Consider the following 19998-nt stretch of genomic DNA (forward strand, 5'->3'; position numbering starts at 1 on the left):
AACATTTGAAAGACTTTCCAGAAATGCCTTAGTTTATAAAAGGCTTTCGTTTGATAGGTGGGGTATATCACATTGGGGAGATCGTAAGTTACGCCGTGTTTTCTTTAAAGCATTAAATGCGGGGAACCCAAATGCAATTTTACGCTACGGGTTAAGAACCTATTTTGACTCAACATATCCTAACATAGGATTTCGTGAATTAGAAAGAGCTTCTAACATGCAACATAAAGAAGCATGTTATGCTTACGGGTTAGTGATGTTCGCTTCTTACCAAAGTGAGAAAAAGAACATTGGATTGCAACTTTTAAATAAAACCTTCCCACAAGTGACGGATTCCGTAGTTGGAGTGAGAAATAAGGTTTTTAGATTATTACGGGGCTGTTGGACATTACGAAACCCTCGCCCTTTTGACGACATTACAACATGCTGCCTAGCCAATGGTCATAACGGTTATTTTCCACAAGACTAAGGATGGGAAGTCGTCTTAGTAAAACCAGAATGCATGACTTGTTTCTGGACTTATAAACTACGTGTCTTTATTTCCTTTGCTGAACAACTTGCGTATTAACTAGGTTTATCATCAAAACTGTCCAGTATCAAAGTGTACTATATTTCATGTTATATGTAATATAGCGAAGTTGTAAGTTTGAAGAATATTTGTATGTGATATATTATTATAATCAGTTTTTCATATGGAATTGTAGTAGTTGAATTGTATATTAGCTACTAAGTATGAACTTAATGGGTAGGTAGTACTCGAATTTAAACTTATAAAACGCTAATATGAAGAAAAAGCTTTTATAAATGAGTTCATATTATGCTACGAAATACTATTGACTACTCTTAATATTCTGTATGATTAACTCGATTCAGTTGGCTATTTTGAAGGAAATGGCACCGACTACTCGACACACCATGAATATGAGCAAAGAGAAATTTCGTACCTTTCTTGCTGCAAACATAGCCGCAGTACAGGCTGCACTACATACCAACAATAACTCTGAATCTAGCAATGCAGTTAACGGCGCAAGACATCGTGTCGGATGCTCCTACAAAGAATTCACTGCCTGCAAACCTTTGGAATTTGATGGAACCGAAGGACCAATTGGATTGAAACGGTGGACCGAGAAAGTCGAATCGGTGTTTGCCATAAGTAAGTGTACTGAAGAGGACAAAGTTAAGTATGCTACGCATACCTTCACAGGTACTGCGTTAACGTGGTGGAACACCTATCTTGAACAGGTAGGACAAAATGCTGCTTACGCACTACCATGGTCGGCATTCAAGCAATTGATGAACGAGCAGTACCGTCCTAGAAACGAAGTCAATAAACTCAAGACAGAACTTAGAGAGTTACGAACACAAGGGTTCGACGTTACCACATATGAACAACGATTCAAAAAGTTGTGCCTATTATGTCCGGGAGCATTCGAAGATGAAGAAGAGAAGATCGACGCATTTGTAAAAGGGTTACCAGTAAGAATTCAAGAAGATGTGAGTTCACACGAGCTCGCTTCTATACAGAAGGCAAGTCGAATGGCTCATAAACTCATAAATCAGATTGAGGGAAGAATTAAAGAGCAGGCGGCCGAAGAAGCCAACACGAAACAACTCAAGAGGAAGTGGGAGGAAAACGGTGACAAGAGTCACCAGTACAACAACAACAACAATTACAACCACAATCGCAACAACTATCCCAACAACCGCAACAACAATCGCAACGATAACCGCAATCATAACAATAACTACAACAAACATCCCAACAACAACAACAACTATAATAACCATTTCAACAACAATAACAACCCCAACAACAACCTCAATAACAACAACGGCAACAAAAACCAAAAACAGCCATGTCATAGGTTTGAAGAAAATCATCAGGGGTTTTGCACGACATTTTGCAACAGGTGTAAAGGAAATGGTCATATCACGACAAAGTGTGAGGTCTACATACCAAAGTTTAACAGAACTAAAGGAACAAATAATGTCGGAACAAGTAATGCCGAAACGAATAGTGTCAGAGCAAGTAATACCAACCCTGTTTGTTATATATGTGGAAAACCGGGCCACATTATTAGAAATTGCTCGAATCAGGGGAATACTAATGGGCAGGGCCGTGGAAGTGTTTTCAATATTAATGCGGCAGAAGCACAGGAAGACCCGGAGCTTGTTACGGGTACGTTTCTTATTGAAGATAAATCTGCTTATGTTTTATTTGATTCGGGTGCGGATAAAAGCTATATGAGTAGAGAATTTTGTGCTAAATTAAGTTGCCCATTGACGCCTTTGGATAATAAATTTTTACTCAAATTAGCAAATGGTAAATTAATTTCAGCAAATAATATATGTCGGGATAGAGAAATTAAACTTGGTGATGAAACGTTTAAGATTGATTTAATACCAGTCGAGTTATGGAGTTTTGATGTAATAATTGGCATGGACTGGTTGAAGAAGGTAAGAGCAGAGGTCGTTTGTTAAAAAAATACAATTCGCATTATGCGTGAAAAAGGAAAACCTTTAATGGTGTACGGAGAAAAGAACAACGAGAAATTAAATCTTATTAGTAGTTTGAACGCGCAAAAACTAATAAGAAAAGGTTGTTACGTCATTCTAGCACACATCGAGGAAGTTAAACCTAAAGAAAAGAACATCAGTGATGTTCCCGTCGCAAAAGAATTTCCCGATGTATTTCTAAAAGAATTACCGGGATTACCCCCACATCGATCCGTTGAATTTCAAATAGACCTTGTACCAGGAGCTGCACCAATAGCTCGTGCTCCATACAGACTCGCACCCAGCGAAATGAAAGAATTACAAAGTCAGTTACAGGAACTTTTAGAGCGTGGTTTCATTCGACCAAGCACATCACCATGGGGAGCTCCTGTTTTGTTTGTCAAGAAGAAAGATGGTACATTCAGGTTGTGTATCGACTACCGAGAGTTGAAAAAACTTACCATCAAGAACCGCTACCCACTACCGAGAATCGACGACTTATTTGATCAACTACAAGGCTCGTCTATTTATTCGAAGATCGATTTACGTTCTGGATATCATCAATGCGGGTGAAGGAGGATGATATTTCAAAGACTGCTTTTAGGATGCGTTACGGTCATTACGAGTTTATGGTTATGCCGTTTAGATTGACTAACGCACCAGCTGTGTTCATGGACCTCATGAACCGAGTGTGTGGGCCATATCTTGACAAGTTTGTCATTATTTTCATCGATGACATACTTATTTACTCGAAAAATGATCAAGAGCACGAAGAACATTTGAGAAAAGTGCTAGAGTTGCTGAGAAAAGAAAAACTGTACGCTAAGTTTTCAAAGTGTGCATTTTGGTTGGAAGAAGTTCAATTCCTCGGTCACATAGTGAACAAAGAAGGTATTCAGGTGGATCCAGCAAAGATTGAAACTGTTGAAAAGTGGGAAACCCCAAAAACTCCGAAACACATACGCCAGTTTTTAGGACTAGCTGATTACTACAGAAGGTTCATCCAAGACTTTTCCAGAATAGCAAAACCCTTGACTGCATTAACGCATAAAGGGAAGAAATTTGAATGGAAAGATGAACAAGAGAAAGCGTTTCAATTGTTAAAGAAAAAGTTAACTACGGCACCTATATTGTCATTACCTGAAGGGAATGATGATTTTGTGATATATTGTGATGCCTCAAAGCAAGGTCTCGGTTGTGTATTAATGCAACGAACGAAAGTAATTGCTTATACGTCTAAACAATTGAAGATTCACGAACAGAATTATACGACGCATGATTTGGAATTAGGCGCTGTTGTTTTTGCATTAAAGACTTGGAGGCACTACTTATATGGGGTCAAAAGTATTATATATACCGACCACAAAAGTCTTCAACACATATTTAATCAGAAACAACTGAACATGAGGCAGCGCAGGTGGATTGAATTATTGAATGATTACGACTTTGAGATTTGTTACCATCCAGGGAAGGCAAATGTGGTAGTTGACGCCTTGAGCATAAAGGACAGAGAACCCATTCGTGTAAAATCTATGAATATAATGATTCACACTAACCTTACTACTCAAATAAAGGAGGTGCAACAAGGAGTTTTAAAAGAGGGAAACTTAAAGGATGAAATACCCAAAGGATCGGAGAAGCATCTTAATATTCGGGAAGATGGAACCCGGTATAGGGCTGAAAGAATTTGGGTACCAAAATTTGGAGATATGAGAGAAATGGTACTTAGAGAAGCTCATAAAACCAGATACTCAATACATCCTGAAACGGGGAAGATGTACAAGGATCTCAAGAAACATTTTTGGTGGCCATGTATAAAAGTCGATGTTGCTAAATACGTAGGAGAATGTTTGACGTGTTCCAAGGTTAAAGCTGAGCATCAGAAACCATCAGGTCTACTTCAACAACCCGAAATCCCGGAATGGAAATGGGAAAACATTACCATAGATTTCATCACTAAATTGCCAAGGACTGCAAGTGGTTTTGATACTATTTGGGTAATAGTTGATCGTCTCACCAAATCAGCACACTTCCTGCCAATAAGAGAAGATGACAAGATGGAGAAGTTAGCACGACTGTATTTGAAGGAAGTTGTCTCCAGACATGGAATACCAATCTCTATTATCTCTGATAGGGATGGCAGATTTATTTCAAGATTCTGGCAGACATTACAGCAAGCATTAGGAACTCGTCTAGACATGAGTACTGCCTATCATCCACAAACTGATGGGCAGAGCGAAAGGACAATACAAACGCTTAAAGACATGCTACGAGCATGTGTTATTGATTTCGGAAATAGTTGGGATCGACATCTACCATTAGCAGAATTTTCCTACAACAACAGCTACCATTCAAGCATTGAGATGACGCAATTTGAAGCACTTTATGGTAGAAAGTGAAGGTCTTCAATTTGTTAGAGTGAAGTGGGTGATAGACAGATTACAGGTCCGGAGATAATATAAGAAACTACCGAGAAGATCATCCAAATTCAACAACGGTTGAAAACCGCCCAAAGTCGACAAAAGAGCTACACCGACATTAAAAGAAAAGATATAGAATTTGAAATTGGAGAGATGGTCATGCTTAAGGTTGCACCTTGGAAAGGCGTTGTTCGATTTGGTAAACGAGGGAAATTAAATGCAAGATATATAGGACCATTCAAGATTATTGATCGTGTCGGTCCAGTAGCTTACCGACTTGAATTACCACAACAACTCGTGGCTGTACATAACACTTTTCACGTCTCAAATTTGAAGAAATGTTTTGCTAAAGAAGATCTCACTATTCCGTTAGACGAAATCCAAATCAACAAAAAACTTTAATTCGTCGAAGAACCCGTCGAAATAATGGATCGTGAGGTTAAAAGACTTAAGTAAAACAAGATACCAATTGTTAAAGTTCGATGGAATGCTTGTAGAGGACCTGAGTTCACCTGGGAATGAGAAAATCAGATGAAGAAGAAATACTCGCACCTATTTCCAGAAGATTCGTCAACACCTTCTACAACTTAAAATTTCTGGAGAAATTTATTTAACGGGTAGGTATTGCAGTGACCCAAACTTTTCCATGTTTATATATATTAAATGAAATTGATATTTATATGATTAAGTGTTTCCAACATGTTAAGCAATCAAACTTGTTAAGACTTGATTAATTGAAATAGGTTTCATATAGACAATTGACCACCCAAGTTGACCGGTGATTCACGAACGTTAAAACTTGTAAAAACTATATGATGACATATATATGATTATATATATAGTTAACATGATATTATGATAAGTAAGTATCTCATTAGGTATTTTAACAATGAGTTATATACATAAAATTGAGTTTATTGAATTAAGAAACTCGAAACGATATATATAACGATTATCGTTATAACAACGTCTTACTAAATACATATGAATCATATTAAGATATTGATACACTATGTTTAATCAAGATAAATTATAAGTAAACATGTCATTAAGTGTATTAACAATGAACTACATATGTAAAAACAAGACTACTAACTTAAGAATTTCGAAACGAGACATATATGTAACGATTATCGTTGTAATGACATTTAAATGTATATATATCATATTAAGATATATTAATATATCATAATATCATGATAATATAATAATTTAACATCTCATTAGATATAATAAACATTGGGTTAACAACATTTAACAAGATCGTTAACTTAAAGGTTTCAAATCAACATTTACATGTAACAACTAACGATGACTTAACGACTCAGTTAAAATGTATATACATGTAGTGTTTTAATATGTATTCATACACTTTTGAAAGACTTAAAGACACTTATCAAAATACTTCTACTTAACAAAAATGCTTACAATTACATCCTCGTTCAGTTTCATCAACAATTCTACTCGTATGCACCCGTATTCGCACTCGTACAATACACAGCTTTTAGATGTATGTACTATTGGTATATACACTCCAATGATTAGCTCTTAGCAGCCCATGTGAGTCACCTAACACATGTTGGAACCATAATTTGGAAACTAGCATGAAATATCTCATAAAATTACAAAAATATTAGTAATCATTCATGACTTATTTACATGTAAACAAAATTACACATCCTTTATATCTAATCCATATACCAACGACCAAAAACACCTACAAACACTTTCATTCTTCAATTTTCTTCATCTAATTGATCTCTCTCAAGTTCTATCTTCAAGTTTTAAGTGTTCTTCATAAATTCTATAAGTTCTAGTTTCATAAAATCAAGAATACTTCCAAGTTTGCTAGCTTACTTCCAATCTTGTAAAGTGATCATCCAACCTCAAGAAATCTTTCTTATTTACAGTAATATATCTTTCTAATACAAGGTAATACTCATATTCAAACTTTGATTCAATTTCTATAACTATAAAAATGTTATTTCGAGTGAAAATCTTACTTGAACTTGTTTTCGTGTCATGATTCTGCTTCAAGAACTTTCAAGCCATCCAAGGATCCTTTGAAACTAGATCCATTTGTCTCTTTTCCAGTAGGTTTATCCACAAAACTTGAGGTAGTAATGATGTTCATAACATCATTCGATTCATACATATAAAGCTATCTTATTCGAAGGTTTAAACTTGAAATCACTAGAACATAGTTTAGTTAATTCTAAACTTGTTCGCAAACAAAAGTTAATCCTTCTAACTTGAATTTTAAAATCAACTAAACACATTTCCTATATCTATATGATATGCTAACTTAATGATTTAAAACCTGGAAACACGAAAAACACCGTAAAACCGGACATACGCCGTCGTAGTAACACCGCGGGCTGTTTTGGGTTTGATAATTAAAAACTATGATAAACTTTGATTTAAAAGTTGTTCTTCTCGGAAAATGATTTTTCTTATGAACATGAAACTATATCCAAAAATCATGGTTAAACTCAAAGTCGAAGTATGTTTTTCAAAATGGTCATCAAGACGTCGTTCTACCTCTTACAAAAACGACTTGTAACTTATATTTCCGACTATAAACCTATACTTTTTTTGTTTAAATTCATAAAATAGAGTTCAATATGAAACCATATCAATTTGATTTACTCAAAACGGATTTAAAACGAAGAAGTTATGGGTAAAACAAGATTGGATATTTTTTGATTGTTGTAGCTACGGGAAATATTGTAACAATTCTATACAAATTATATCCTAGCTAACTTATATTGTATTATACATGTATTCTAATATATTATGTAATCTTGGGATACCATAGACACGTATGCAAATGTTTTGACATATCATATCGACCCATGTATATATATTATTTGGAACAACCATAGAAACTCTATATGCAGTAATGTCGGAGTTATCTATACAGGGTTGAGGTTGATTTCAAAAATATATATACTTTGAGTTGTTCTCTAGCCTAAGACATGTATACACTGGGTCGTGGATTGATTCAAGATAATATATATCAATTTATTTCTGTACATCTAACTATGGACAACTAGTTGTAGGTTACTAACGAGGACAGCTGACTTAATAAACTTAAAACATTAAAACGTATTAAAAATGTTGTAAATATATTTTGAACATACTTTGATATATATGTACATATTTGTTATAGGTTCGTTAATCGACCAATGGCCAAGTCTTACTTCCCGACGAAGTAAAAATCTGTGAAAGTGAGTTATAGTCCCACTTTTAAAATCTAATATTTTGGGATGAGAATACATGCAGTTTTATAAATGTTTTACGAAATAGACACAAGTAAATGAAACTACATTATATGGGTGAATGATCAAAGCCGAATATTCCCCTTTTGCTTGGTAGCCTAAGAATTAGTAAACCGATCTACTAATTGACGCGAATCCTAAAGATAGATCTATTGGGCCTAACGAACCTCATCCAAAGTACCGGATGCTTTAGTACTTCGAATTCATTTTTATCATGTCCGAAGGATTTCCCGGAATGATAGGGGATATTCTTATATGCATCTTGTTAATGTCGGTTACCAGGCGTTCACCATATGAATGATTTTTATCTCTATGTATGGGATGTATATTGAAATATGAAATCTTGTGGTCTATTATTATGATTTGATAATATATAGGTTAAACCTATAACTCACCAGCATTTTTGTTGACGTTTTAAGCATGTTTATTCTCAGGTGATTATTAAGAGCTTCCGATGTTGCATACTAAAATAAGGACAAGATTTGGAGTCCATGCTTGTATGATATTATGTAAAAACTGCATTCAAGAAACTTATTTTTGATGTAATATATTTTTATTGTAAACCATTATGTAATGGTCGTGTGTAAACGGTATATTTTAGATTATCATTATTTGATAATCTACGTAATGCTTTTTAAACCTTTATAGATAAAATAAAGGTTATGGTTGTTTTAAAAATGAATGCAGTCTTTGAAAAACGTCTCATATAGAGGTCAAAACCTCGCGACGAAATCAATTAATATGGAACGTTTATAATCAATATGAACGGGACATTTCATTGTATGCATAATTACCTACGAAACGGCGTATTGGATATGTGCATTTAATTTCCGAATCATAAACGTGCAATTATGAACTTGAATGTCATAAATGATAGGCATTTAATGCGTTTTTTGGTTGATGTAAATGATGAATTGTTTGATGAAAGGTGTTTAGTTGTTTTCCTCATCAAAATACCTTTCCGATGATATAAGATAAATGTTTTGATTGTTTGCGGGTCATAAATTGGGATTGTTTGGGTTTTGGTTCGTGCACTTATGTGTTTTCAGCAAAGCAGGTCTGTGCACTAATCTGGACGCCGTCCAGATTCTTGGATGCCGTCCAAGCCTTCACATCTGGACGCCGTCCAGCCAATCTGGACACCGTCCAGATGAACTGCCAGGTTCTGATTTCGTTGGTCGTTTACCATTTAATTCTAACTATGCTACGCACCTCCGATTCACATGTAACTTGTTCTAACATACTTATATATGATTAAAAACCTCAGAAAAATAGTTCGGGCCCCGACCCGAACGTGTTGACTTTTTCGTTGACTTTGACCCTACCAAAGTTGACTTTTGATCAAACTTAACCAATTACTTATGCAATCATTCTAACTTGCTCTTATACTTGTATCTTGCATGAAACTTGATAAATTTGATTCGCATGCTAATTAATTGAGTCGTAACGAGCCATAGGACTAAATGAACAACTTTGACCCATCGTGTTTACTGTTATTGATACAACCTACTTGGTTAGGTCAAGACTAGCAATTGTCCTTGCACACGTTTACTTGTGAAGTACCTTATTACTCGTGCACTCAAGGTGAGATCATAGTTCCACTTTTACTCTTTTATACTTACATTTGGGATGAGAAAAACATAAACGTTTCGATTAACAAAGTGAACAAGTACGAAAACAAACATTCTACGTATGAGTTAGAACACAAATCCTCAATTCGATTATCATTAGTTACACTTGCCGGGTGTAAGCGAGAACTTATGTTGTATGGCCATATGGGTTTGACAAACCCTCATTCGGACGGTTCGCTACCGTTATGCGGATGAAATATATTTTTGAGAAACAGTGTATGTTCTAACACTATTTATGATGGGGTAACGTTAGTTATGCATTGATAATTGGGTACTCGTGATAACAACTTTTAGAATGTTCTTACTATTACTTCAACGTTATAAATCTTGTGGCTCAACTAACTTGCGTACGCACTTACTAAACCTATGATTTCACCAACGTTTTCGTTGGCAGATTTTCTATGTTTTTCTTAGGTCCTTGAACGATATGTGTTACATGCTTCCGCTCACTATTTTGATACTTGCTTGGATGTCGAGTATACATGCATACATGGAGCATCTTTTGACTTTACATTTAAACTGTGTCGCATAGGTTTCATTTGTACGTAAAACATTGTAACGTCACTAGTTGTTGAACTACTTTTGTAAACTTGAAACATCTTTACATTTGAAATGAATGCGGCATATTTTGGTCAAACGTCATTTTAAAGACTTATGATCACGTAATGGGACCTAAGTAGACGGCGCCGTCAATGACGATTTTGTCGGGTCGCTACACATTGGATGGGTTGTTAGGTTTCATGGGCTTATGAACCACGGTGGGCTCAGAGGTTACCTTATGAACCACGTAATTGCCTTTTTTTAAATATAATTGATTTTGAAATTTAGAACGTAATAGACCAAGATTAAAACACGAAGTACATTTCAAATCCATTCTAGAAAGTATTGGAATCGACAATTTAACTTAACTCATCACAGAAATTTCGAATTCGTTCAAGAACAAAAGTTTGACTTTTTGAAAACCAAAACTTTGACTCGTAAATTCGACTTCGATAACAAGAATTGGAACCTAGGATTTTGTACATAGATTGAGTGGATTATTCCTAGAAGGACTGAAATTATATATTTTGAAATAAAAATCGAAATCTAGGTTTTGAATGTTTTATCAAGAACAGAGAGCACATTTTTTTTTTTTATTTCTGTTTTAATTTCCATTAGATAATGGCTGTGATGGTTTTAATTTATAATGACAATGAATCCCTTAAATTGAGTAATTCGATTTCTTTATAGGAATTGGAAGTCGACACGATTGATCAATCAGAAGAAAAAATAAAAATAAAAGCAGATAATAAAATAAAAAAATGGAAAGCAGATACGATCATGATCTGGAAGGAAAAAAAATAATAGAAAGCAGATAGTGGTTGTAATTCACGATCCAGAAAGCAGAAAAATAAAAAAATAATCAAAAAGCCAAAATACCTAATAATACCAAACTAATATTAAAAATTAATAATTCTATTTAAAATAATACAAATTAATAATAATTATATTAATAATAATAATAAATAAAAAAATGATAATAATAATATTATTAATGATAATATTATTAATTATAATAATAATATTAGATTGTATTTATTTTATAATAATAATATTGATAATACGCATAATAATAATTAGTACAAATGTTAATAATGATATTAATAATAATAATAATAATAATAATAATAATAATAATAATAATAATAATAATAATATATTGTAGTATTGATAATAATAATACTTATAATAGTAATAATGTTAAATACAAGGTTAATGATAATTTTTAATCATAACAATATTATTAATAATAAGTTCTATTAATTTAATAATAATGATATCTATAATAATTTTAATAATTTTAGTCAAAGTGATAATACTAATAATACTAGTAATTATGATAATGATAATTATTAATATTAATAATAATACTGATAATAATAATGATTGTAAATGATATATATATATATATATATATATATATATATATATATATATATATATATATATATATATATATATATATATATACACAAATATATATTTATATATCTTTTTATAGCCGGTTGTTCGTCAATTGTCGGAATCATATAAAAGTTAGGTTTAAATTTAGTCGAAATTTTTCCGAGTTATCATAGTACCTACCCGTTAAAAGAAATTCCGTCCCGAAATTTAGTTGTTGCCATCAATCGGCGTTGTTTGTACATAGACGAGGATATTTATGTTTTATTTGGTCTTCACGTTCCCAGGTATGCTTGGGGCCTTTCGTGAATTCCAACGGATAGAATATTGTTTTGTTTCAAGCGTTTAAATCATACGATCTATAAATTCTACGAAGTGCATTTTATTATTAATGCGGAGGTTATCTAACAAGAGTGTCATTGATTAGGTTTTCTCAGAAAGAGATGATGACGCTATACAAGCATTTCAATACACATGAAATGTGTTATGAATAATAGTGAGCTTATTTAAACCTTGAGTGTTTATGCCACAATATTAGGGTAGACAAAATAGAGAGGAGTTCATGAAAATCATAGTCATGAAATTTGATAGAGATCGTCATTCTTTACAACAAGAATGATGAATATGAGTTGAAAATTAGAGTTTTATCGACATTAAATAATATGGATAAAACGATTCGATTATAGAAAGAATATAAATGAAGCTATTGTAAAAGATTGAAATGAGGAAATGTTAGCCTTAACTTTTGATATGGTTAAAGTTGATTTCCGGAATTTAAGGAATTTAAAGAAATCTTCATAATCTTTATAAGATTTGATTCTCCGATAATTACGAAAATTGAGATTTTCTTTGATTAAATACGGTGAATTGCCTCGATTGCTCTGTTTGAAATTTCGATATAAATTAGCTTCTTCCGTTTTATTATCTTCACCACTTATCAATTCATACTTTCTTCCTCAATTCATACTTCCAAAGATTGTGAAAATGCTCCATCCAGTTCTTATCCTGAATATTTTTCTGACAATCGTTTAAGTCATTCTTCTTTTTCATTTACCACCAGAGGAATTTGTTTTCTTCTACTTTTATGTTGGGGTTATAGTGTTTTTAATTCTCCAGTATCTTTATATTGCTATACGCATTGATATACACGGTTTGTAATTTCGGTGTTGTTATCGGGCTTTATATTTTCCCTTATATGTCGGAGCTCTTTGCCTTTTTATTCTCCTCTCGACTCTAAGTAAAGTGAGTAATGGTCCAGAATTTTTAGGTATGAAGTTTCGAATGATCATAATATACAAAGCAGAAGAAAAGGTAATAGCACGATTTGATTTGTCAAATTACCAGAATATCCGGAAAAGATATAACTATCAAGAAAATATGTTCTTGATATGTTTAGAGATTTAAATAGAATGTAAGAGTCGTGTAACATGGCAAATGATGATTATAAAGTCTATGAATCATCACCTTCCATTAAAAATTTAGCATGACTTACTATAATATAATCACGTTGACCTGACGTCATTATATTATACTAACTCATGCTTCAATTCCCAACACTACTTCAAATCATTCATAATTTAAACTTAAATTTTACAGAATATAGAAACTAAAATAGTTTCCTTTATTATGTAATACATATAGCATAAAGAGATAAGTAATCTCGGACAAGAATAGTTATGAAGATATCTTCAGAAATATCGAGGATATATATACTGAAAGATATGATGATATCTTAGAATTTCTAAGGTCGAATGAGAAAAATTCTTCTGTAAGGATTTAGAATGCGTAAGGAGATTATATGTCTTCTGTAATTTCCATCAGAAATCGAATCATCTGGATTCCTTGAGTATAGGTTTAGTCCTTGTAATTTGTCCACAGCTTCCTTCATGTTTTGCTTAGTTCGTCTTTCAATACCAGATTTTCTTTTGAGCTTTTCCAACACACAATTCTTTATTATCAAACTTCTGGTCATTAAGACCATCTACGGCCTTTGCTGCTTCATCAGCATTATTAGGGTTAACGAATCTAAATCGTTGGTTATAGTTCTAAGGTGTTTTCAAGAATTTTGAAGAATATACAATGTAACATATTAATGTGAGATATAAATATTTCTCGGGTATTACCTACCCGTTAAAATATTTTCACAATTAACAGTTTGTACAAAAGAGTTTTAATTACAGTTTTTATGAGAATATACGTACATATATATTTTCCTTCAGATGTAATCATGGATTTAATGAGTTAATATAATACTAAACTCATTTGATTTACGGTTGAAATGAGAATGAATAATCACCAAAACCTTAGAGATTTCATAATTGTCGCGAAATATTTCGCTAATGAAGTTATGAATCAATACATTCATCGTTACACTTGATTTATTATGAAATGGAGTTTATTGTGTTAAAGCAGTGATTAACAATTGTTGAGTCATTAACAAAGGGTGTACATCATAGCATATTAGTGATATGAATTAACCAAGTAGTATATACTAGTTGAGATTCACACGTAATTGCTTAGTACGACAAGATTTATTATTGTTCCAAATCATATATATATAAGGTATACATATATAATTCTTCGCGAAGAATGAGTCAATACATCTTAACTCATTATTACTAATATTTCTTGGTATCTATGGGCGTATGATGTTGATGTTTGAGGTACTGAGTGTGATGTTGAGTCGTAGGATGCGGATGTTGTTGTTGATGAAGCTGATGCTGTTGGTGGTGATGTTGATGGTACTGTTGGTACTGGTGTTGCTGTTGCTGATACTGGTGCCTTCAGTGCTTGTGGTGTTGGTGATGTTGGCGGTATTGCTGGTACTTGTGGTGCTGGTTATGCTGCTGGTGTTGCTCGTGGTACTTGGGTAGTAGGTGTGAGCCTAGCTTCCAAATCGTGCACCGTTTTCTCCAGGGTTTCTACTTTACGCTCGAGTCTATGGATTTGTCCTACCCATTCCTCCGTAAGGTTTGTCAATTCTTGATATTTAGTTCGAAGTCTTCTAACTTCTTCTAATAACCCAATCTGGTTAGAATTCGGGAGTAGAGGATGAATACTGTCTTGGGCTACATCGAGTCAACCTTCGAGGCGGAAAATCCTTGCGAAAAGAGTGTAAACGGTATTACGAACAGGTTCGCCGGTAAGCGGATCGAGTACTCCGACGTTTGGTGGTAAGTTTGGCTCATGATAAGGAGTACCTTCTTTGTTTCTCCATAGGGTGAGTATTTCGCGAACCCATCCCCATTTTCTGAAGAAATTACGGTAATTGATCGGTGGGTGTGCTCCCGTCACGTTATCTTCGGAGCTAGAGGAACTTGAGGAATTAGGTGAGAAATCCATATTATGTGTTTGGAATAGGGTTTGATATGAAATGGGTGTTAAATATTAAATGATATATTCGTTTCCTTGAATACATATATATAGCAAAAAGGTATCCGTAATTTACGGAGGGAATTTAGGAAAAGCGTTAGACAAAGTCTATTGGGATAGATATGATAAGATATGATTTGTCTATACTCCATTTATGTAATAATGGCGGTATGACGTGTCGAGATTAAAATAATAAGTATGTAATCAGATAAACTTCCAATTAAAGACTTTCAATTCGTATACTGTGATAACCCAATGACATTTTCCAGTTCGCAAACCGATGCATAAAGGTATAAGGCATATAGGTACGTGATATAACAGGGAGTTATATACGTTTGAGTATGAATAGTAACAATTATAGGAGTTTCAAAAATCATGGATAATATTTCATGTAATACATATGTAATACACAAAACCATGATAGATGACATAGGAATGTCAAGAATTTCAGAAATCATGGTGTCGCATTTAAATGCGGTGGCGTAATTGGATAATACTTAGGAAAGTGAGCAGAGTTCTTAGGTTGGCTCGGCATTCTAAGATAAGTAAAGTTTCTAAAGCATAGTGTAGCATTTAACAGTTAAAGGCAACAAGTAAAGGCACTACGGTCAAGGAAAGTTGTAGTCCTACATTGCTAAGGTACCTAATTGTATAAGGCACACATAAAATGCAATCCTAGTTCTCTACAACAACCTGCTCTGATACCAATTTGTCACACCCCCAAATAGGGCCTGGGGTATTTGTGACTAATTATATCAAATCACAGTTGTATAAATGAGAACGACTCTACATGAGACATTTTGTTGAGTTTTGCAGCGGAAGATAAATATGTCTTTAATTGATATGATATGTAATGAAGACTCCAAGCATAGCAAGCAATCATCATCAAAGTAGTAGATATACAGCGGAAACAATATTTAAGTACCTGAGAATAAACATGCTTAAAAAGTCAACACGAGGTTGAGTGAGTTCATAGGTTTGTCATAAATATTGATTTCAGTAATAATGTTAGACCACAAGATTTGTTTTCATAAGTAGATCACTCAAATCCAGTCAAGTTGATCTCCCGCAGGATCAAAAAGTTATGTCAGTGCGTGATATTTAGACTAAACGTTGTTTGCCCCGTGACAAGTTGTTCTGTCTTTGTCGTTTAATTTCATTATCAAGTAATACAAAGACTTAGTCAAATGTATCGGGGACGTTACTCCCGATAGGCCTATCCCCAATAATTAAGAATGCCGCAGCAATTAAAAATATCACTGTATGGACTTAGTCAGACATAGCCGGGTATAGCATAGTTTAACAGTTGGTACTGATATTTAGACTAGACTTTCAAGTTTACCCCGTACAAGTTATTGTTTATACTTGTCGGTTGGGGACTTGCTGGTCATAGCCCAACATATCACAGTTTAATAGTTGATACGTGTAAAACAGTTATAAAAGTTGCGCATGTATTCTCAGCCCAAAAATATAGATAAAAAGGGAGCAGATGAACTCACATTAAATAGCAGTTGAAGTATTCCACGAAAGAAGGAAAGTAAAGCAAGTAAGTGATCTGGATATCAACCTTGAGGTATGACGTTTGATTAGTTAATGTCTAACTTGACATAAAGTATGTTTATTAATATAGCAACTATATTGACAGTGACGGTTTTCGAGAAAAGTTCCTATTTCTCAAAAGTTTCTATTTTTGGAAACCTACTATTTATGAAAAACTTCCACTTATAGTAAGCTTCTAGTTTAAGAATGTTCGGGTTATAATTCTTAACAAAGATGTTGTACAATCTCGCCCAAACTTCGTCGCTAACATGCAAGTCACTCGAATGATCTATTGTTACCGAGCGGCCCAGGATCTCTTGACCAGAATCTAAGTCTTGGCATTCGAGATCCACAAGCATCCCATAATGGTAACAAGGATCACCCTAGGCCACAAGTAGCGGTGATGTTTGTAGTCTTTGTACGCTATCTTTAATTATAACCTTCACGTTAGGTGCGTATATACATATATATTCATTAATTCGATTTTAATTATAACTCCTATATATTAATTCATAAAAATACTTTTATAATTTTTAGTAACATATATTACTAATTATAACATGTTATTTATTTTAATTTTAATTGCATATAATTTATAACATTATTTACATATTTCGGTAAAAAAAATAATAAACCGAAGTAAATAGTAAAAAGTAAAAAGTAAAAAGTTAAAAGTAAGAAAAGAATACTTACTAGTAGTAATTCTTCAAAGAGAGAATGAGAGAAATTTTGGTGTGAGTTTGAATGAGAAATGAGGGGTATTTATACTTGAAAAATTAGGTAAAAAGAATAAAATAATTATAAGAAAAAGAAATATTTTAATTTTTAATGGGATTTTAAAATTTAAAAGTATTAAATATTAGGTCATGGGATAATACACAAAATAATAAAAGTAGTTTTCCATTATAATTTTTAATTAAAAAGTAATTTATTTATTTATTTATTTATTTTATTAAAAAAATCATTTATTTTAAGGATTTTTTTATATATTTTTTTAAAATAAACAAATTGATTTACTACTTTTCCAAGAATATTTGTCAATATATTTTTTTTATTCATAATAACAATACTGATAATAAAGATATTAATTATTGATATCTTGTTTAAAAAGGATATTACTAATAATAATATTAATATACAAATTAATGCGTAATTATTTACAAATAATTGTTCGTGAATCGTCAGAATTAGTCGAGGTTAAATGAAATCATATAAATATTTTTGTTTAAATTTTGCCGGAAATTTACGGGTTGTCACTGTATCCCCCTGTTAATAGAAATTTCGTCCCGAAATTTAGTTGTTGCCATCAGTCGGCGTTGTTTGTAAACAGGTGAGGATATTTTCGTTTTATTTGGTCTTCACGTTCCCAGGTATGCTCAGGGCCTTGCGTGAATTCCAACGGATAGAATATTGTTTTGTTTCAAGAGTTTAAATCATACGAATCCATAAATTTTACGAAGTGCATTTTATTATTAATGTGAAGGTTATCTAAAGGATTTAACAAGAGTGTCATTGATTAGGTTTCCTCAGAAGGAGATGATGACGTCATACAAGCATTTCAATATACATGAAATATGTTATGAATAATAGTGAACTTATTTAAACCTTGAGCGTTTATGCCACCATATTAGGGTAGTCAAAATAGAGAGGAGTTCATGAAAATCATAATCATGAAATTTGATAAAGATCATCATTCTTTACAATAAGAATGATGAATATGAGTTGAAAAATAGAGTTTTATCAACATTGGGTAATATGGATAAAATATTTCGATTATAGGAAGAGTATAAACGAAGCTATCGTAAAAGATTGAAATAAGGAAATATCTGTTTGCCTTAACTTTTTGACATAGTTAAAGTTGATTTCCGGAATTCAAGGAATTAAAGAAAATCTTTATAATCTTTATAAGATTTGATTCTCCGGTAATTACAGAAATTAGGATTTTCTTTAATTAAATGCGGTGAATTGCCTCGATTGCTGTGTCTGGAATTTTGCTATAAATTAGCTTTATCTGTTTCATTATCTTCACTACTTCTATACTTTCTTTCTCAATTCATACTTCCAAAAGTTTTGTTAAAATGTTTAATCCAGTTCTTGTTCTTGACCTTATATTGGTTATCACCACAATCATCCTTCTTTTCCAACTCCCACCAGAGGAGTCTATTTACTTCTACTATGCTTTAGAATTTATTGTGTTTTTAGTTCTCCCGTGTCTTTATATTGCTATACGCATTGATATACACGGTTTGTAATTTCAGTGTTGTTATCGGGCTTTATATTTTCCCTTATATGTCGGAGCTCTTTGCCTTTTTATTCTCCTCTCGACTCTAAGTAAAGCTAGTAATGGTCCAGAATTTGTAGGTATGAAGTTTCAAATGATCATAATATATAAAGTAGAAAGAAAAGGTAATAGCACGATTTGATTTGTCAAATTACCAGAATATCCGAAAAAGACCGAATCATCAAGAAAAATATTTTCTTGATATGTTTAGAGTTTAAATAGAATGTAAGAGTCATGTAACATGATAAATGATGATTATAAAGTCTATGAATCATCATCTTCCATTAAAAATTTAGCATGGCTTACTGTAATATAATCACGTTGGCCTGACATCATTATATTATACTAACTCATGCTTCAATTCCCAACACTTCTTCAAAACATTTATAATTTAAACTTGAATATAGAAACTAAAACTGTTTCCTTTATGATGTGATAAAGTTATCGCAAAGAGATAATTAATTGCGGACAAGAATCGTTATAAAGATATTTTCAGAAATATAGAGGATATTTATAACGAAAGATACGGTGATATCTTAGAATTTCTAAGATCGAAGGATGATAAAGAAGATTTGTCCGTAAAGGTTTAAAGTCAGGGGCAAGGTATTCATTGATGACTTCAGCAGATACTGAATCGTTTGGATTCTTTGAAGGCAGATTTAATCTTTGTGATTTGTCCACAGCCTCCTTCATAGTTTGCTCAATCCTTTTTCCAGTTCCAAATCTGAGCTTATACCATTCTTTATCATCAAACTTTTGGCCCTTAAGACCTTCTACAATTTTGTTGTTTCCTCTGCATTTAATGCAGTCATATTTGAATCTTCGGTTATTAATGGTTTCAAGAAATTTTATTTTTAGATGATTAAACGCTGATTATAATCGTCAACAGATCTAATGGTTAACGAATAGGCGTTATTGATTTTAAAAGTAATGAATGATAATTTCGGTGGTTTGATATGATAATTCATCATAGAATATGAATGAATATAATTCATGAGAATCAGAATTGAAGAATGTAACACATTAATGTGAGATAT

This window comes from Rutidosis leptorrhynchoides, chromosome 1 (genome assembly GCF_046630445.1).
Source record: "Rutidosis leptorrhynchoides isolate AG116_Rl617_1_P2 chromosome 1, CSIRO_AGI_Rlap_v1, whole genome shotgun sequence".
Taxonomy (NCBI): Eukaryota; Viridiplantae; Streptophyta; class Magnoliopsida; order Asterales; family Asteraceae; genus Rutidosis; species Rutidosis leptorrhynchoides.